The 22510-nt window shown below is 39.6% G+C and overlaps 1 long non-coding RNA gene across 1 annotated transcript in view; it reads right to left on the bottom strand.

Annotated features, from left to right (window-relative positions):
- The window catches only part of LOC138723481 (uncharacterized), a 56287-nt gene extending 55643 nt beyond the window's left edge, over positions 1–644 (bottom strand). Inside the window, exon 1 of the long non-coding RNA XR_011337877.1 lies at positions 537–644. This is a non-coding gene — a long non-coding RNA (uncharacterized lncRNA). The remainder of the gene's footprint in view (positions 1–536) is intronic.
- Between the last annotated feature and the right edge of the window lie 21866 nt (positions 645–22510).

Raw genomic sequence — 22510 nt, 5'->3', positions numbered from 1 at the left:
TTTCCAACCCTCTCTCACATTTTAGTCTGCATTTCTACAGTCATTCTAAATTCCAGCTGTTCAATTACAGGGCTCTGACAAATGAGAACTGTAACTCCAATTTGATTTTACCAACTGCTCCCACTTGCAGTATCATTTGGTCCTTTGCCAGCTGGGGGATGCTCATCCCTGTGCCCATGATCACACCAACCCCTCACTTCTGCTGGAAAAAAACAAGCAGAACCAGGAGCCTGCACACACCTGCACCCCATGGAAACTAGGATCTGACTCCAGATCTTTACTCCTTGTTGCCTCTCTACCCCACAGTCACGCCCGCAAGCCTCTGTCTCACAACCAGCTGCAGGTGTCCCCCTCCCCTCTGTCTCCAGTCTGACTAAAAGACGACTGCAGCTTCAAGTTCCAGTTGAACCACCGCCATACCCTATACATTTCCATTACTTCAATTAACATGCAACCGTAAGAGTTGCCAAGACTTTGAATAAAACCAACTTTCCACGCACTGACAAAGCTGAATTCAACAGTGATAAAGGACCTACCTTTCTTATACTCTGTAAAATTCATTTGCATCTTTCCATGTCCCTCTCTGGCATGGCACATAGGGCTTTCTGGAAGTACATCGAAGTCCAACAAATGGGGTAAAACCCTGTAGGCACAGTGGAAGAAAGGAGCCAATCTGGAGAGGCCAGGCTGGCCTGGTTATGAACAGACATGATAAAGAGTTTCACAGAAACCTCCCCCAATGACAGGTATGCTGTTTCAATGAGCTAAATGTAAATAATGCCAAGAACAGCTTCCAGTCCAGCTATGACACACTTCACACAGCTCTGCTGGCTCAGTCAGGAGAGGTTTCCCTCTGGCTGACAGAGGAAAACGCCATCTGCAAAACACCAATGTCCCACAAACAGCATTAGGGGTGACAATTTGCTGCACAGACCTAGGGAGAAAGTGACTAAATGAGGGTTGATCATGTCCAGTTAGGCGCCTGCTTCCTCAAAGACTAAAGTCAATCAAAAGGTCACTGCAGCTGAGTTAAGAGCACATGTTGGGGCAGATCCTTGCTTTTCTTCTGTTTTCATCATCTCATAAAGAGTCAGCAGGAGGGAATGGCAGCTAGTAAATAAAAAAGTAAAGAAGCTCCACTACACTGGCCCCTCTCTGTCATGTAAGTTCAGATCAAGTTGTTCCTTGCAATGATTAAACTAAAAATACAGTTCTTTCTTCAAAGAAGCAAGGTCTTTACAGAGTTCATTACAAGGTACAGAATATTGTCTATGTATGCAAAGAACAATCGTATCTGGTCAGATGAAGGGCCAACCTCTCTTTTTCTTTAAGCATCCTTTGTGCCCTTTCTTTCAATAGACTTTAGTGATGCTTTCTTCCACCATTGTGTCCAGCCCCTCCCCAACTCCAAGCAAATTTTTGATACCCATCACTAGATATCCACCCATTCCAGAATCATGGTGCTCATTTAGAGTATCTGCTGTTTTCCTGATGAATCACACAAAAAAGCACAAAGTACAGGAACTGTTCCCACAGCTAGAACAGGTTTCCTACCTTGTACACTTGTCTTATTACAAAAGTTCTATTTCTGAAATGTTCACTATTGTCCTTTTGTATTTTTTTTAATTCTCCTGTATTCTCTCCAAGATGGGAGGAACATACCCTATTCAAGGACTTGTATGCATAGAATCTGCTGAGAAAAAGAAGCCCCATGTCTACCCTCCTTCTGACATGCTTTATGTGGGAGCTGTCTCATGCACCTTTCATACCCTGAACTCAGGCAGGCAAGAAAGGATATCCCAGTTCTTTTTAACAAGTAGCAAGGGAAGATTATAGTTAGGTACAGTCTAGGTCCAGCAAGGCACAAAGGCTTCCCCAGCATCTGCTACACAGGTCCGTATCCTTGGGGCCAAATAGTCATGCACTCCAAAATCTCATTTTAGGGAGACCAGAGCAGAAAAGTCAAACTAAGAATCTCCTTAAATTTACAAAGGTACTTTTTAGGTTGGATTTATACATGTTTTCAATTGTCTTCCTGGAATTTATCTCTGATGTACAGCACATTGAAGATGAAACTGTCCATCTGACCCTAGTTATCAAAAAAAGCAGTACTGATCCTAGCAGGCGTCAGAGGGGCGATTACAAATGAGGGAAGGAGCCACCCTAGCTGATTGGGCACACTTCAAAATCCTTTCCTTTCTGCATCCTGTATTTGCTCCTTATTAAAGCAAAAAATAATAATGCGGTGTTTACTTAGTGCATGGGGTAGCTATAAAATTTAATTAATCACTGTAGCTTAGCTTGCTGAGATTTTTAAATGAAAAGGCCTATAAAAATAAAGTTTCCTATAAAGAAAACCCCTCAAAATTGCCTAACTTCCTGCTTTTACATTGTACCTTATGGGATCAGTGGCTGGACACTGCCTATAGTCCTGATTCAGCAAATGACTTGGAAGTAAGCATATACCTCAGTCAATGGACATCAAAACGTGCATTGATATGGTTGACTTGGAGTGGACTTAAACTGGTGCCTTATAGACCGTCTGCTTCCGTATTTCCTATCCTCTCTCTAAGGGAGTCCAAATTACCAATGGAGCCTTCCTTTCTCTCTCACGGATTTCCAAATACAGCTCTGGTCAAAGTGCGAGTCTCTGTTTAATAGAACTTTACATCATGAATAACCTTATGGGTCTGAATGAGTGGGCTTACTGCACAGCATGTTACTGCGAACAATAATTACATCTAGGATTGCTGATCTAGAAAAAGCAAGATTTCCTCCCCTCTCCCCAACTAGCCCTTGCCTGGGATTTGCCCCAAGGTGTAACACATGCACATGGTGATACAAAAGATGAATGCTGTATCTCCAATGTTTCTTTTGTCTTCTGGGTAATTCAGATTCATCATATGAATACAAACTGTTACAAGCTGATAATCCCCACAGATCTCCTTTCTTCTGAATCAGATACGCTAGAAGAGAGCAAATATTCTTTATTTGCCCTAATTTACAACCTCAAATAAAGACTAGGACATAGGGATGGAATGAACACAGAATGTTTCCTTCTCCTATAGATATTATTTTCACTGTCCCAACCTCAACAGAAAAAAACCTCATGGGTTAATTTTTCAGTTACAGGAAAAAGCAGACAAGGAAGAGGGCCCTTAGTGAGGTACAATAACATGTGCAGGTTTTCTTGGATCAATTGCCAGCATTGACATTGTATCCTTCAGCTAGCAGGCTGTGATGAATGGTACCCAGTAGCATCGGAGAGAGCAATAGCAGCCAGGCAGCATGGGTGACTGCATGCCCTCATAACTAGCTGATGAATCAGGAAACTCAAGAGAGACTCAGAGTGTGGGAGCTGGAGTGGTAAATGTTTTCATCTTTCTCTTTTATGATCTTCCCTTCTCCATTTATATAGGACATTTTAGAGATTGAGCTTTGTTACAAACTATTAGCCCAAGGCAGTGGGTTGGGGAAGTGAGATTTCATGGAAAGACAGAGCACAAGAAAGTGTGAACAACTGGAACTACATGTGATATTAGTGGTTTGTTGTTGAAGGAATTTATATTTGGATTGTAGTTCAGACAGTTGCCTTGATGTACTGGAATAAAAATCAGCACCCAATGTGCCTAGAGACAAACCACAGAACTGTCAAAAAACACTCTCCTTTTTATCTCCCAGAACCTTGAATTCAAAATGAAAAGTCCCCATTCACCCACAGCACAAAAAATACAGCTTGGCAATCACAGTACTGTGCAGTACCATGCTACAGAAAACAAGACAAGCAACTCCCCCCCCAAAAGCACCCAGGGGAGACACTGGTATATCCAATAGGCAAAATATACTTTGTTGCACTCTGTGATACCATAGAGCCTAACTTTAAGCAACTCCATCTCTGCTAATGACCAAGAGCCAGGGACGAACCCATTCAGACTGACTAGGTTTCAATCTAGAGCAATTCTACTGAACTGAGTATTTGTTCCATATTTTCTTCCATATGGTAGAGAAGAATATGGTATTTGCCAAGTATGTGTCATCCATATGTGAGCAATGCTTTCATCCATGTGTGATCAATTCTTTTATGGGTGTTGCAGCTTCAGCTTAGCCTGGTAAGCTCTCTGTCCACCAGCACACATGGATCCACATGGGCTGAGGGTACAGGCTAGTGCTTGTACACCACAACGAGCTGGAAACAACATCATGTTTGTCATGTCCTTAAAATGCTCAGCTCAGCAGAGTTTGTGCATAAAGGTTGTGCAATGGCTTCTCAGAAAACAACAAAAAAATGCACACCAACATAGGTGCTTTTTTAAATGGCAACAGGCAGTCTATGAGTGCCAAGAGTTTCTCTGTTCTCTTAACTAGCTACAGCTCTTAACTACCAGGATGAGAAAGCTGGAGCTATGAAAACAATGTCTTTCCCAGCAGTGTGTGTTTGGGAACACACATTAGAAGCTCCTAACTGCACCCCTCCAACACAAAAATCCACATGGGGAGTCTGTACAGGGAAAAGGATTCCCAGGGACATCCCAGAAACACTTGATTTCTCTCATAGCATGGCAGCCTCACTCAAATGTTTCAATTTATATGAAGATTAGTAGTGATGCAACACTATCAGGTGCTGCATTGTATTTACTTGGGTTTACTGACAGCTTGTAAAGGTGGGAACCACTGAGTTAATTCCACAGGTGCGTTACAGAACTGTGTTAGTTGGCAGAGTAGTCTTGCAGGAGCTCGACAACTGACCAAAGCTAAAAGTATTGTCTACAGCATGTTAAAGTAGCCCTTTTTATCCCTTTAATTGTAAGAGCACTAGTTGTGAAACAGACTTCCTGTCAAATACATGGTTTGTCTTCCACTGCCAACTGGGAGAGCCCTGCCAGGTAATCAGCTGAGGAACAGAACTCCCATTTGTGAGGAACTGAGGGCCTTAACCAAAGGGAAACATTTTCCTTGCTAAATTAATCAGTTTACAAAACATGAGATAGTAGAAAGAAAGGAGGAGGTCGTCTTGTTAAATATTTGCCATTAAATCTCTGCAGTGACTCCTACCATAAATCAGGAATTAAAAAACAAGAGAATTAAAGTCAGTTATTTCCTGCACCATGGTATACAAGATGTCTGCAGGACAGGACTAAAATCTTCACTCTGAAGGAAGCACTAAAGATGGAACTGTCTTCTCCCTCCGAGTACACCTTTGATGGGTGTAGATTCCTTTCTGCTTTCCTTCATTCATTTTTATTAAATTACTTTACATGAAAACATAAGATCTTTGGACAAAGTTTTTAACAATAGAACACAACGCTCACATTTAAATACATAGCTTGATTTTCACAGGGACAGGCTACAATTAATGGATTTACAAACCCAGCTTTACCTTCTATTAAAGTTATTTTTGCCACACTTTTTAGTTTTGTTTTTAGAGTATTTTGTAGAACAGGTCCATATTTTGTCTACTCTTGCTTTCACAGAAGAGAGAAATTTTGAGTTAACCAAACAAAAGTGACTTCCAGGTCCTTCAAGCAGATGGAATGGAACATTCTACAAAAAGCAGAACACCAAACTAAACAATAAAAACCTGAAACCAAAAACACAAAGAAAACCACCATTTTCACACTCCAGTAGAAAAACATTTGAAAAATCGTAATAGTAAATCAGACAAAAGGTGGTGTTGTTGGAAACTTAGGAGGTATTGAATGATGAACACTTAAGTGAGAGAGGCAACCTAACCTGCAGAGTCAACAAAAATCAAACAAGCGATTCACCATGTCCATGAGTATTAATGATATATCTTTCTAGTCTACTTCAACCATGAAAATAAAAAGTCCTCCTTCATCTACCACACCCATTAGAACATTTTCTTATCACCTTCCTAATGCTCAAAGCAAAGAACTCATCGGCCAACTGCGTTCATCCAGGGGAGCAGCAACAAGAAGGAGGAACCAAGACATCAGTGGAGACAATAGAAGATGACTACAAAATCGAGCAGCTTGGCCTGACAGATTGCACATCAGGCTGTGTTCAATAAGTCAGTATTCTGAGTGGTGTGGGTCACTCTAAGCAAATGTCATATTTTGTTTATTTCTACAGGAAAATATGGGAAAGAAGGAAGAAGAGTCTAGGAGGCCAACAGAGGAACCCAGCAAGAGCGACGAATGTTTTGGTTACAGTTGCAGGTTGCTCTGGCAACCATGGGAGATTCCAGGAATGCTTTCAGCCTCATCTTGCACATAACAAAGCCTAAACTTGTCTGGAATATGTTTAGGTTTCATATAGATCAGGCACACCTCATTTGTAAATAGTCTGTGTCACTTTCAACAGAAATACTGGTTCTCAAAACAAATCCAAATAAGGCTGTCAGAATTACTCAGTCAGGAAAATCAAGTCTTCCCATAATTCCAGTAGATATTGGATTTCTGCAGCCCTCGGCCTTGAAAGTCAGGCCCCAAAAGCAAGTCCCAGAGCTGCAGCACTAGAATGATGGAATTAGCACCAATGATTGAGTCTTGAATTATTCCTACAGCCACAATGCATTATACATAGCATAAGCATGAGAATCAGTGGAGGACGTGACCCATCTCCACTTTTGCCTTGTGGTACCCTATCTACTGGTTCAATTTGGGAACCAGGCAGAATCAATTTCTTTAACAAGAAGGCATCAGTGGGAGGAAAGAGGGAAAAACATTCTCATTGATCTCATAGATCTCTCTGTTACTGTGACACAAAAACTCCAAAGAATAGGGTCAAAACACAGCGTCGAACAAATGTAATTTCCAACCTTTGACTTTAGTCATGCAAGGACCACCTTTTCATCTCCATCTGTCTATGATTTCAGGCCAGGGAAACCTGTTGTTGCCACTTGAGTGGTGCTAAATGGAGCAGACAAAAGTTCGTAGTGAGCAAAGCCTGTATGCAGAACAAACCGCTTGTCCTCCTGGCCTAGAGACCCAACATGCTGTGGATGTGGAAAACACGATACCGGCACGTCTGAAGAGCCTCAAAGGCTCATTCTCCCAAACCAAGGATGGGATACCCTGAAAAATGAGTACTCTCTACACTTGTTTCAAGAAACAACAAATATCAGACTACCCTGTTAGTCCAGAATCGTTTCAAAGCTCCTGGAGCATAATTTTTATGCTATATCTCAAAGTCAAACTTCCAGAATTAACCCCTAAATTTGCATGGAAATGAAACAGGAAAACACATTTATCAACATAACTTTGGAAAGGTAAGATGATAGAGTAGAGAATCAATCGCTGTTGAAAGTAAAACAGAAGGGCTAAATAAGAGGACTCCACCTGCTTTTAATTTGAACCCACAACACAAGGGAGAAGTTAAAACTCAAATGGGTACATACCTTTGAAAGGCTAAGTCTGTGCCTGAACAAAAGAAAGAGGCTTTTCACTTACCTCCTGTGGCATCAGAGAGCTCATTAAAAACCAATAAAAAATTATGCAGCTTTTTTCCTTTGTGAAAAAGCACAATTAATATCCTTCAGCAGATGATTATTGATTTTTACAAAGCAATTTACAGGCTTCTAAAGTTATGATTATTCTACCCTCTGGGTGCCAGAAAGGAAGAGTTTTCAGAAGTAGGAATCATATTCTTATTTGCACATCAGCATGGCCAGAATTTACAGACCTCTGAATTTATTTTTTTTTTTTTTGCCCCCAGCATGCTTATGTTGTTGATGTTGCAGTGCTCCAGCACAGGATTAACCCTTTATTCCCTCCCACCTGAGACAGATTTTTTTTTTTTGTGACCTGTTCTTGAAGTATATTGCCTGTCAGATATTCATCCACTACTCACGGCTGGCGGGCTGGATGCTCAGCAGAGTAGACTTCTTGTCAGAAAATCAGCAGCTGCTCGTATATCACACTGGTCATTAGTAGAGGATCATTCTGGACCTTTGCCCACAGCACCTTGCTATGGCAAGAGAAAGGCTATAAAACCCTAGGCCCTGTCAGCTGTTGTCATTTAGGTGAGAATTTATCAGGTCTCAGAGTGCCCTCTGACTGGATTATTATGAATAATGAATGAAGCTTTATGCCACACTAAGGCATTAATAAGACTGGGATGACTGGGAGAAATTCAGTACAACATCATAGCAGTAACTTTCTACGAGAAAGCACACAGTTGGTGGGCTCGCAGGATTTAGCTTCTGTTAGATACTGTGACTGAAACGAGGAGTTCATTTAATTATTAACCAAGTAGCATGATGCTTTTGGTTTAGCCTATGGGTAGTATTACTGACCTGCTCATGGAAATCTTGCAACAAAAGACTTTCTACCCTCTAACCAAACACATTCTGTTCCTAAGAAGCTAGATTGGTGAACCCTCCCCAAAACAAAACCAGTGAATGTTAATCTCCAAATTTACATCTAATCCAACTTAAAAAAAATAAAGGATATGTAAAAGCAACCAGTTCACAATAACTCCCTAAGATCCCCTAACACGGAAGTTGGCTAACCTGTTGGTGATACTCTGGGGATATTAGTCAGGATTACTGATTTTCTTCCTTGTTTTTCCTCAGTTCATTCAATATGTATCCCTACAGCGCACAAATGAGGAACAGAGAAGGAAGGGGATGAAAAGGCAGGCACTGACCTAACCAGGGGGAAGAAAAGCAACAATCACCAAAAAAACCAAGATGCACAGCAGAGACTATTGACAATAATCAACCTCCTAGTGCGGCAGTTCCAGCTGCACTCCAGAGAACAGAGCCCACAGAGCTGACAAGCACTTAAAGCTGTCATTTATCTTGGTATCAGCTCCACTACGAAAATTATTTTTTAAGGCTGGACGCACTTAGAGACTCTAATATCTCAGGCACATAACCTATTCAAAGCTTAGACTCTTACTATTCATATTACCATGTCCTCAGCAAAGACAAAAACTACAGTCTCTTTCAAATAAACATGTTCTCTCTAAACTAATTTTCTTCTTATTTCTCCCCTTTAATTTGGCATACAGTCTCCAGCAAATCCTTGCTAATACTAGTCCAGATCTTCGTTCTTCCAAATGGCTCTAAATAAGGGGGCAGCGAAGCAGGACCCAGCCTGAAGAGCAGCAACTGGAGATATTATGTCTCCGAAACACAACTCTCTCTCGGATAGGAACGTGTCATTCACAAATAATATTTTAACTTGTTACTTACGCACACGTAGGCAGCACTAGGACTTGGTCTCTCACATCTATCTCTCACTTAGTTGTTTTTACAGCAGAGCCACTGATAGACAGTCAAATCATGAAGAGAGAGAAACTATCTTTTTAAAAGGGAATATGCCTTTTTGGCAGGGACTGGATGTAGGAAACAACCATTTGAAAAGGTTCAGTTTTCAGCTTAATCATACAGTCAGAACTAGGAAATGGGAGAGCATCGTGAACCACAGCTCAGGACAGGCTGAGAGCAAAGCGCTGATCTCATGGGCCATACTCAAGATCCCGACACCAGGACTAGGGGCAGACTTCGGCACTCATTCAGGGTAACCAGAATTTTACAAGCAATCACATCAGAGAAGTTTAAGAAGCTTTTCTTTAAGATATCAGTTAAATTATCAAGTGTGGTACAATATTAACAATACAAGATTTTAAATATAGTCATAATGTAGCAGCCCACAAAAGAAATACTAGGAAAATTAGAAGGCCTTGACTTATCCCAACTCAATTTCTGCTTTTTGGCCTCTGCTGCTTGGACTCAACCCTCACTTTCCAGTACAATATTCAAGATCTCATTTTCTTTAATTATTTAAGAAAAATCTGACCTGGAAAGGTAGACAAATATTAACCCTGCCCCCAACCCCAAACTTTTACAAACAGTACATAAGAAAACATCCTAGGACAGCAAATTTCTTTATAATAAAATAAACTAGTACAAATCTGATTTGCAGTGACAATGTGGCTCTTTTTGCATACTTTTGCTATTCTTTTATGAAAAGGAAATCATAACGATGAAGATGATGACAATCTCTCTCTTTCTTTAGTACCTAGAAATAATGTAACATGTTTTATTTCCATTTTTTCAGTGTCAGAGACCTCTAATTATAACAAAACTTTGTGTAATCAGGAACTCTGAAAACACACTGCACAAGTCCTACTGAAACAGACAGATTCCTATAGATATTTCCTTTCACTGAATTTGAAATATTTATCGTAAATATCACTCACTGTATATTTTGTGGATAATAATATCTTCATTTTTTTACTGCTTTGATCTAGAATACCTCATATTTGCATCCTGCCACTTGTGTTATATATAAAGAATTTAAAGATGACAGCATAGTCACGTATGGGTTTTCAGCTTGCGGATCTTTTTGTATATCAGTCTTTTTCACACAATAAGTCGAGAATGTAAATAATCTATGCTTGATTTCACATTGGTGAAGCGAGCTTTGAAAGCTCTTAGAAAACAGAAAACTAAGTTTTCTCTCTTATTTTTTATTTAATAATCTTGATGACTTCAGATGCTTTTTCAATATAGTAGGAAGGTTTGTAAACTCACAGCATTTGTTTTCTAGGAGCCTCCTCTTTTGCTAAATCAGATACAGTCATGTTGGGGATGAACAACAGCGAGACAGAGTAGAAAGTTCCCAGACCTGCCGTTAACTAAAGCATGATGGCTATGGGTCTGGGGCTTTTTGTTTGGGTTTTTTTAAGGGGTCTATGGGAATCTGAGTGACAACAGGAACTGGGTATTCACCTCACTTGAGTTTCCTCTCTGTGCCACATAACCCTACTGAGGCTAAGCCATGTTTGGAACACTGATAGTTGATAACACCTTGTTTCAATACATGTCTGCTGAAGGCTTTCCTTCTGTTCCCCATTACTACCTTCTCTGATGGAGCTGCTCTGCATGGATTTTGGGGACAGTAGGTGCTGCTAAGCCCATTCTGAACACGGTATCCAGGCCTCCACACCATGGGAGGGGGGCCTGACAAATACCACAGGGCTAGAGGCGCTTAATTCTAGTCTCTACATAATGATGATCTGCACAGACAGCTCCTTCTGCTTGCACTTCCTTCTGCCTCCCTTGGCTCACAATCCATACTGTTTTCCAAAACTTTAATTTGTACTCTGCAGAAAATTATGTACATGTAATTATTTCCACTAAAATATTTAGAGGGCAGGCCTGCACAAGGACTTTTGCAAAGGCAGATGCATGAGCCCAGTTTGCTGAGGGGCAGGCATGTGTTGGGGCAGACAACATCACACTCTGCTTTTCTTAGCTTGTTAAAAGACAAAAAGAGAAGTTACGCTTTGGATATCAAGCATCAGCTAAGAGCACATTCATAAATGAGGTTACACATCCTTAAAGGATATTGTCCTTTACAGAGGAGTATAGGGCTAGGAGAAACCGGGCAGCATGAATCCTCCCCATGTCATAAGCAATGCGACAGAGGCAAACATGTTTGTAGAACTCGGAAGAAGTTAATTATGGTTTCTTCCATATCTTTTAAATAACCATTTGATATTTCCAATGTCTTACTGCAAAGAAAAATTGTCAGTGACACCTGAGATGTGATAAATCAATTAAATAGCAATTCAATTTTTTTTCTTTCTAAAGTCATTGCACTGTGGTAGGTGAGGATTTGCCCATGCAGTTACTCCTGAGTGATCTTAACATATCAAGCTATTCTCATGTTATGTTTTACAAACAGCTACCCCAATTCACTGGAAAATTATATTCAGGGGCAAACTCGCTCTGGAGTGTCCCAGTGTCCAGGAATTACACAAAGCAGAACAGAGTCATTCTGAGGAAAGAAGGGATTAAAATCTGTAATTTGTAAATAATGGCTTAAAATACAGCTTCGGAGGCACTGGAGAGATTTCTGAATTCCATTGCATTTTGACTATGGAAAAATAACTAAATGCATACATAAAAGTTAAAGTTGCCTCCTCTATGCAATAATGAATTTTCACATGGGAACCACCTCCCCTTTTTTTTCTGGTGTGCCATTGTAAAGGAGACATTACCTCTGGAAAAAAACCAAAAAAACTCAACAGAAACTGCCTAGATCAGAGTTCCTGCTCAAAGAAAAAGCACATCATGCAAACATAGCAGGACCCCTCACTTATGAGAGCCACCCAACCTTCTAGAGTGTGCCTGTGAGCACTGGGGAGAGCCATTATGGCCACTCATCACCACTCCTTTTGATAGAAAGTTTCCCCTAGTGAAACTGTACAGATTCAGGAAACAAACCTTCCCTCTCCCCTTGCCAGGTCCCTCCACACAAATCATCTGGTACCATAAGGCAGAGGTGCTATGATTTCTGGCTCACCCCAAGGGCTGGGTTTTGCTGTCAGTAGGGTTCTGCCTCATTCCATGGAGAGTTCTATGGGTGTCCTTCCCTAATTTGGGCCAACAAAAAGTAATAGAGATCTAGCCCACTCGAGTGTCCCATTGTGCTTGTCTTTCAGCAGAAAGCACAATTACCAACTCTTATCCCAGAAGGAAAACATACAAATCCCTCTAGTTCCATAACTGTTGATGAGATAAAAATCCAATTTATTTTATTTTTTGACTATTTGGAACTATAATCTCTTTTCTCCTGCTTGCTGAAGCCATTTACCTTCTTTTAGTACCTCAGACTCTGGTTAAGCTGAACTTCCGTGAGCTCTGTTGTTGGGCACACGCTCCAGTCTTTGCTTTGGATGAAAGCTACAGGCAGCCACACTCACACCTCTCATTTTAAAATATGAGACTGTTAATGCAGGGAGATTACACTACAAGTTTTAAGTTCTAGGCTGCATAATCTAGGACAACTGGTATAACTTTTTAATTGTAACTGAGCTAATGGACACATCTAAGAACACAAACACTGGATAACTAGCTTTAGTTTATTATCAGCAATAATGAGTAGCAACCCATTTATTTTAAAAGTTAACATATACACTATAAAGTTAATAAGAATCTAGAGTCAATTAAAATAACAATCAGGGCATTTTACTGATTTTTCAGCATCTTCCAGCTACCTTTTATCTGTAGGAATTCTGTGCCTCACACTACACTGATCTGGCAGTTTTCAAGGAAGCTGATCATTTCCATTTAAGAGCTCTATTTACTTTACTATGATCTAGAAAAACATGCTGCATTAAATATCTCTAGTTTGCTATTATGTATGTCTGATCTATGCTACGTATTCTATTTTGCAAAGCTTAAAACTGTTTTTCAAGTTTAAAATTTCTTAAAACTTGGATTAGGAGAGTCTGTGATAAGTGGACGAAAAGAATAGTCTTAACCAGCCCATATTTTCTATGTGCTAATTCAAGGTTCTCTTCTGGAGAAGAACTTTTTTTTCCCCTAAATTTATTTCCAACTACTTTTGTTTTCCTTGAGGGACCTTTGAAACACTATATTGCTACTTTTCATGTTTTTTATTTGCCCTCTGGAACAATAAAGGCTCAAAGGTTCATAAATATGCATTCTGTAAATGTATTATGCTGACAAAGTGTTGCTCAGATAGCTGTTCTTGCCTTTAGGGAATGAATAAGTTTACAGCATGCTTAAACAACAGCGTAAGGGGAAAGAGAGAGAGGGAGAGAGCTGTGTCAGCGTGTGGGCTGAAAATGGAACAAAAGAGTTATCCTGAATGCACAGAGAAAATAGAAAAGAAAGTTAGATAAGACACCACAGCTAATACCTTGCAGTAAGCAGGAGTGGGGACTTGAGGTTGTTACTCACCACTGATGTCCTTAAGAGGGTATCGTACCTTGTTTTCTGGGAAGGCTACACAGCCAAAACATACCAAACTTCATTTGCTAATTTTGGCACCCAAATCAGGATAATTCCATTGTTCCCCCCAAAACACTTGGTTCCTGGCAGGGCCCTTGTCCCGGTTAATTCGCATCCCATCAGACACAGATCTAGTTCGGCTTCACTCATCTCTGTCTTACTGGAAGCTTAGGGCTGATGCCTGATACATACACTTTTGGCAAGAAGAAAATATTTAGCGATTAAAAAGTACCACTTAAACACGTACCAAATTAGTATTCTAAATGGAATATTAATTAATGTTGATGTGACAGTAGGTTTTGACAGATAAGCCTCAGGACCAGCCAAAGGAGGAAGGATGAAGCATACATCTATATTTGAAATAAAAGCTGCTGACAAGTCTTCCACCACATTCTTAATATCAAGCATTTCTTAAATGCTGCGAGTTCACATCCAGGTTTAGAAGCAGGGGCAGCAGGGAGACACACCACAAACAGCAAAATGCCACATATTGTCTTGCACATAAAACTGCAATAAACCTGGAGACAGGAGCACTTCACATGATGTTTCTCCACTTCTGAGCAGCCAAAGCAGAGCCAATCCCACTTCCATCTCCATTTGACAGCATATGAGTATGTAAACACCCACTCTACTCTTTACAAAATTATGACTTCTGCAAAAAGTAGTATCTTCAGGCAAGGCTAAACAAACATGACAGTGCTTTGAGGCTACACAGGTGATCTCTTAGACCTACAAATCTTAAATCCCTGATACTTTGTATGTATAAAATCCAAAGAGATAAAGCAGCCAATCAGTTCCTACCTCTAATTTTGTCAGCCTTCAAACTATTGGCTAAATGTCTCCTAAGCAAATATATTTTCATACTTTATCATCTAGACTTTTGTCTGGTTCATTTCTTGGTGACCATTTTGGGATCACCTATCATATATATCAATACAGGCTACTAAATTATTCTTTTTGGCCTGAGACTATGTTCAAACTAATTTGATCTTTCAAAAGCCTTATGCCTTTCCTGGTCTGCTTCATATCATTCTTCCACTTTATGTTACACCTCCTTTAGGCCAGGATTAATATCTTACAGTTTCTTGATACTTATTTCATAATAATTTTGTTCAATTCTCACTTTGTTTCTTCTTCTCAACTGTGAGCAAAAGCAATCTCCAGCTGAAGACTTAAAGGATGCTCTTTTAGCCATGTGAACAATTAACAGTGCCTGCAAAAGTAAAGTACCAACAGAATAGGAAACCCTCTTCAAATTCTTCCCTGGTATGTTGTATCATACTGTTCTCAAAAACCACCCAATACATTGAAACCAAATTAAATATCCAGTATGCGTTACATACCAGGAAGAAAAACCACATAGTTTCTAATCTAAAGCTGTTCTTTTCACAGAAGGCAAATCTTTGCAAAAATAATTATCGAGCTATGCCTCATCAAAAACTCCTCCAAATGCTGCAAAGAAAGCATTGCAAAATATATTTCCTGATAGCAGACTCTCAAGATATGTAATCCTGCTTTGCTGTGTAGTGTTCAGTGAAGCCCCAGACACTGCTTAGAGCAAGTTTGGGTGTTTGAGAACATAGCATCTGATTATCCCCGACAGTTATCCACCAGGGAAAGGCTGAATTCAGTCCACTTCACAGTTCCAAAACTGGGGTGAATGATGCACATCCACCTCAAAGTCTGGAAAGGCATCTGTGCTAGATACAAAGGACTCGAAGGGAATGGTGAAGGCTCTCTGAGAGGTTTGCCCCATGAACAAGGACGAAGAGGCAGTCAAATAATCACATCATCTCTTGTGAAGATATAAACCCATGTTCTGACTTTTCTCCTCTCATCCAAAGCTTTCCACAAGAAGCAGCAGGGATCTAACAGCCTGCAAAGCATCAGTTTTAGCCTGAGTGGCTGAAACTGTCTCTGACAGGCACGTAAAGTTTGAAATAGAAAATAAAATATAATTATTTCACTAGTCCTCTCTATTCTTCCTCTCCAATTTGCACTCAGCAAAAGCCCAAATCCTGTTTTTTCCTAACCCGTAGCTCACGTCAACATATTGTCCCATGTCCACTGCCACATTTGCCATCTCAATTTTGCTCTGCTGAGAAAACTTCATATGCTTGAGCATATATTTATTTCCATACAGCTCTTTTTTCCTTAGTTAAAATGATCAAAAGTGCACTCTTCGATATACAGTATGTTCCTACATCTAATATGCAAATGTTCACCCAGTTACTTCTCAACCATCTTCAGGCAGTGACTCTTGATTTAATGTAAACACAACTCACAAACAAAAGCCTGCTTGCAGAGCACAGAATTAAAAAGGAGGTTTTCTTGCTTAAGAGTGGAGCAGTCTCCCTCCTTTACCACCAATGCAGGATCAGTAAGTTTTCTTAAAAGTTTATCTCAAAGCAATTAAGATATCAACTTGCAAAAATAGAGCAATACATTCCAAGACTAAATGTGAGGCCAAGACATTACAAAACTCCAAGTAAATATATTAACATAAAGCATTAAAACAGCCTTAATCCATGTTTTCAGAGCAAATTTCATCACACATTCATCAGCCAAATTAACTTAGTACCTCCTAAACTCTTGTGTAAAATGACTTTGACCTAAAAACCACTACTCTATTGACACAACATCACACAGCTGTACTGCAGCAAAGTAGAAGGGGTTTTCCTATAAGCCTTGAACTGTGTCAGACATTTACCCTGAGCTGCAGACACAGCCGACATCAGCTGAGCATCTTCACATGACTGTATGCAATTTAGTTCCCTAAAATTGCACTGATTGCAAATGAGAAAACAAAGTTAAATTGTTGGCCACTAGTTCAATCCTACCCTTTGCTAGTAAAAAGAAATATTCCTGGTATGGACTAGGCTAGGTTTCAAACTGAGACTGTATGCAATAAAACTTCAACATTCAATCAAGGATGACAGAAGTGGGAAATATAATAATCCAACTGCCAGCCAGGTTGTTCAGTCTGCAAGCATTCAATGGCACAAGAAAAGAGGAAGTCCTAGAATGAAGAGGGGGGGAAAAAAAGAAATAGGCTCCTGAGCTATTCAAGACAGAGACAGACATACTGTGAGGGTTTCCAACAGAAAGATAACAGACCAAGTCAGAAGACACAGATGCTCACACGTTCTGCATCTCTCCCACAGATCCAGTTTAATAAAGCACAATTGATGATCGTTTTTTTCTTTCCTTTTTTTTAATCTATTATTAGGTTTTTCAAGTGTGTAAGTGTTTCTTAATCAAAAGAACAGTTCCATACAGCTCTTGACATCAAAGGAGAGCATTTCCAAAGCTATTACAGTATCAAAGTAATATTCTGTGCGGAATCTAAGGTGAACCATTGGAATAATCCTTCTGGGATAGAGATAAAAAAATGCTGCATTCAATGTTGCCCAGAAGCATCCAAAGCAATCTATCAAAAAGGCCATAAAAATATTGGGCCACACTTACTTGATGCATGTACTCACTACTACTATTATTTTCCTCCATTTTCTCTTTGTCTGGTTAGCTACTAATCTTACCTTTGTCTGCAAGTTCCTGCTGTATATATATGAAAGCATCAGAGCTGATTAGCGAGTCACAGGAGGAAATTACTTCTGATGTGCTTCAAATCCATAAACCTTTTATATAGCTGAATTGTACCACGGAAAAAGCACATTATGGCAAAAATAGCAGCATTGTAGCAGCACGAGGTGAGCCTGCCTGATATTAGCAATCGACTTCATGTGCCCTTAACAGATTTTTGCCATGATGAAGAGAGTTCTTACTGACTTTTCTACTTATTGAATATGCATTTGATAGTGAACTATATTTAACTACAGCAGTTTAGTTTGATAATCATTTCAATAAAAGGCTTTAGTCACCCCGTCAACCCTCAACTTCATTACAAACCCTGTACAAACACAGACTTTTCCCTTCACCCATATGAGTGAAATATGGTTTTATTTGCAGAAGGGATGGGCAATTTGGTAGCAGTCATGACTAAGTGAACCAAGAGGGCAAGGGAAGAGAAGGATGGAAGTTAAGGAGGAGTAACTCAACAGCACAACAGCAAAAGCTGTTGCGTCTGACAACTGTAGTTAACTTGCTCCTTGAACTAAACATCTGGTAACATTTTCATCTTCTTGAAACTTGTAAAATGCTATGGTATTTGGGAGTTCATTAACAAAAGAAATTCTAACAGTACAAAGACCACAAAAAACATTTCTTACTGGGCCACAGGGTTTTCTAATTCTTGACTCATAGTTTACTTCAAGAATATTTTAGAAATCCTCCATTTGCTTATAATTTTTTCAGAGTATTTTTAGCATTAATTTTCAGCAGGCACATATAGCAAGGTTGCCTCTTACCATATCCTTATCAGAAAGGGATAAATGTGGCTAGATACAGATGAGACATTAGGCAGCTAAGAAGAAAATAAGGCCAGCATGGAAACCAGAGAAAACTCTGTGGTTATCAAAACACATTTAAAAATTGCACACTTGTCTGCCACTGCAGGAGAGAGCCTGGCAGCTGATGGTATGGGATGCTCTGCCCTCCAGTGCAAGCAAAAGAGAGCCAAGGATACAAAGCTAGTTAGAAACAATCATGTCCCAATTCCTTCTGCCCTAACACTACTGCTAAAGCTATATTGGAAACTGAACTTCAGGTTGAAAGAAGCCAGCAAAGTTTTATAATTTGATACTAAATGAGCTGTAAAGAAACTCCAACCTTGTCAATATTCAAGCAGCATTAAGAGTCACTCAGCCACAACAACCCAACACACACCCATCCTGTGCTGTAGAAACTGTTCGTAACCAACCTTCGCGAAAAAAAACAAACCACAAAAAAAAAATCTCTTAAAAATTGCCTCACTCTTATACATACATAAATTGCTGTATGATGGTTGTCCACAGTACATGGAATTAACAACCACTGCTTCTGGGAATTATTTTTGAAAAGAAAACTGGAATTAGGCAAGGATGCCTTACTGACTACCCAGTAGCTGGAATGGCAGTGGGCACTGCATTTACCTCTCTCTAAATTAGCGCTATTCCAAAGCATAAAGCAACTATAGGATCATAAGAAAAATGCAATCCAAACCTGCTGTGACCAAAAATACAATATTCTTGCCTCAGTCTATGATCAGATAGCATGTAACAAACAGCAAACCTGGAATGAATACTAAGCTTTTGTGCAAGTATTGCTGTAATTAAAATAGGCTGAAGTACTTGCCAACACTACAGATTTATTAAGAACTTTCAAGCCTGAAGAAAACTAGGAAGAACTGCAAAATTCATTTACCAAAAGGAAACAAATAGCTGATGATTTTTCACTATGGTCAAACACAAGATAATGCACTATAGTAAAAATAACGGAAAGCATCTTTTTTGTCCTTTTAAATTAAGTTTGGCTTAAAATTTGTTATAAATTAACTACAGAAGCAGACAAACCTGCAGACAGATCTTTAAAAGTATTAAACTCCTGCATTAGACAAGGAAAGATGCAAAATAAAAGAGCCAGATTGCAGCTTGAGCAATGCAGAGACAATCTGGAAGACATTGATCCTGATCAAACTCAAACACCAAACTTAGAGTGTTTAATCTGAAAGTGAGGCAGTTAGGAGAAAAAGTTATATACCACCTTTTAGAGCAACCTTTGTAATGCTCACTGTCAAAATCATCCTTGGGAAGTTTATCTGCTTGCAGCACAAAGGATTTTAAGGAAACTCCCCATCCAAACTGGGACACTCCTTTCCTTCAACACCATAACCGTATTTTCCTTAACCTCGGAGAAGTTAACAATCTCCCTTCACAACTAGGGAGGGATCCTCTGCTGTAGGTCTTTGGAGCATCCAAAAGAAGAGCTATACAGCTGAGCAGCTCACAAGATGGGGAAGAGGTCCTTTGGATCTGCAGAAAGTTTTCAGAATGAGCTGGATTAGCTATGCTATTACTTCATAGGATTTACTAACCTTGTGTTTGCTTCTTTACTCATCCTTGTTGCATACATACACAGGAAGAGCACCACCACACACCTTCAGGGGTAGGCAAAAAAGCAATGAAATCTGTTCTTCCAACTATCTCGTTCTTTGTATATCATAAAGGATTTAGTAAAGCTTTGGTAGATTCCAAATGTCAGCAAAAACAGATAATCTGAAGGGCAAATTTGCTAATTATTTGTCAACATGATCAAAAATTGAGAAATGTGTTCATAGATAGCTTCCCCCTTAAATCCATGAAAAAGCATTTGTGCTCTCACACAATTTGACAAATTGAGGTATGCCGCTGCCTGAAACAAAGAGAATAATCCTCTGTGGTAAAAAAAACCCAAGCTATCACTAGGAAGTCACAGTGAACTGAGCAACACTTTATAGCAAGATATATGCTTATATACTTTGCATTTAGCACAGGCCATAACACTAAAGATCATTATTTGTATTTTTACTACCTTTAATGGCTTCATATTTGCCCTACAGAAAGCAAGCAAGAATCTTAAAAGACATGAAATTATACATGGAGGTATTTATTACAGGTAAAACGTTTCACATACTCGCTTACAATCCTTTAAATATGGTGTAGACAAAATAGCATGAGAAACTGAACCACTCTGGGGATGAGATGGAAAGAGGCAGTTACAGGAAAAGATTTCTATCCTATGGAAAATGTCATTTTTTGCGCCTGCATATTTGAGAGACTCATGTATTCTCCTATTTCCTCTGCCTCACTTGTCTACAAGATGACAAGTGATGCCCAGCTACTTTGGCATATCATATTGCATTGTGTCATTCCACCACCTGCCAATGCCAGTGGCCCATCAAGCCTGAGAAATCAAAAGAAGCAATTTGCTAGAAACTGGGAAAAGAAAAAAAAATACACATTTTAGCCAAAAATAGAAAGCTGTTTTGTATTAGCAAATAGACCAAGAATATTGAACTACAAAAGTAAGTGAGTATGAGTAATGTAGGTATCAATCTCATAGTTAGATTCAAGGATTTCAAGGCATTTCAGTATTTCTGCATCAAGAGCTATGTGGAAGACAACATCCATCTCAGAACAAGTATGATTCTGCAAAACACTGCTGTTCTCCATACTTTTCTTTAAGGGCAGCATATCTTGTGATCACAGAAAAGGTAAAGCAACTGAAAGTTTTAAATAAAAACAATGTTATGGAACATAATCAAACATGTAGTTATTTTTTGCTGGCGACAACAGAAGCAACTGCCCTTGAAAAGATTTTTTTTAAAAAAAAAATCACTTGTCCTTTAAGTTTAGTGCTGAATCAAAAAGAAGTCTATTTGTTATGCAGTCACAGGAAATTCCTTCATTTTTATACAGTCCACATCTATCAACAAAATTGGCTTTTTTAAAAAGAAAAAAAAGGAAAAAAATCACTATTTCCTTTGCTCTGCAGTGAATATTAATGGACACAATACAGACAGAGAAAACAGCAAGTTTACCAGTATTTGCCAAATTACGGCAATCATTTCAAAAGCTGCTATACTTTGTGTAATTGTTTTGTTGCTTGTGATGCTGCACAACTACTCTTAAGAAGAGTATTTGTTAAAGATCTAAACCTGCACTATACAGAGCACTACGTGAGATCTCCTCTCAGACAAATGTTTTCCCTCAAAATCCTGCATACTGTGGCCTCTTAATTTTCTCAATAGCTGTCATGTGCAAATTATGTTTTGCAATGCATCCTTTGTGATCCACAGAAGTAACACAAAGCCTGCTCAGAGTCTCCTAGTCCAACTTCTGCGTAACTGAGGCTGTAGCAAAGCAGTTCGTGATGTTACCAGATTCTCAGAACGGAAAGGGATTTTAATGTCCTGGTAGGGAGAAGGTAAAACCACAAAACATTCTCATCCTCAAATCGCAGCAGAAGCACATGAGAAGGCAAGCACAAAATTACTAGGAGAATAAGAGAAGTAGAAGGTTACCAAGCGAGATGCTGTGAAAAGGGCATAACGTTGAAAGGAAAGATTCTCAGAGCAAAGAAAATCACAGAATGGAGCAGAGCTAAGAGGTAAAAAGCAGAACTGAGAGCTAAGCATGGTGTGAAATGCAGAATCCCACAGAAAGTGGGAATGCTAAAAAAAGGCCAGAAGCACTGTAGGAACTCGCTATACTTCAGAAAAAGAGCAGAAACCAGAGGTACAAATATACAAGAGGAGGGCAGAAGTTGTGAGGTTTGCATGCTGCTCCAAAGTTGCTGAACTCCTCTAGGACTCCTGCTCACTTACACAATTTGCTATGAATTATTCTGCCTGGGAATATCTCTCTGGCACATGATGGAAACCCATATAGAGCAAGTTGCATGGAAAAATAAAATGGAAACAGACTCATAATTAGGGTCAACCTGTACACAGGGTCATTAAGGTAAAAAGTGTGCCATGTTTCTCTGTACTAAGCAGGAGATCAGGGTTTTTAATAGCAAAGATATCCAGTTTAAAAGCATCTACGTAATAAATGCTCAGTACATGTAAATAAAGTCCCTTTGTGGCGTCCAAAGATGGACATCCTTAGAGGACAGTAGAACAGTTATTCTCCCTCTGTACTTGGCACTGGTGAGACTGCTCCTTGAATACTGTGTTCAGTTCTGGGCCCCTCACCACAAGAAGGATGTTGAGGCTCTGGAACGAGTCCAGAGAAGAGCAACAAAGCTGGTGAGGGGGCTGGAGAACAGGCCTTATGAGGAGCAGCTGAGAGAGCTGGGGTTGTTTGGCCTGGAGAAGAGGAGGCTGAGGGGAGACCTCATTGCTCCCTATAACTACCTGAA

The sequence above is a fragment of the Phaenicophaeus curvirostris genome, chromosome 8 (assembly GCF_032191515.1).
Source record: "Phaenicophaeus curvirostris isolate KB17595 chromosome 8, BPBGC_Pcur_1.0, whole genome shotgun sequence".
In the NCBI taxonomy this organism is placed as follows: domain Eukaryota; kingdom Metazoa; phylum Chordata; class Aves; order Cuculiformes; family Cuculidae; genus Phaenicophaeus; species Phaenicophaeus curvirostris.
This window is presented reverse-complemented; position numbering and strand designations above follow the sequence as displayed.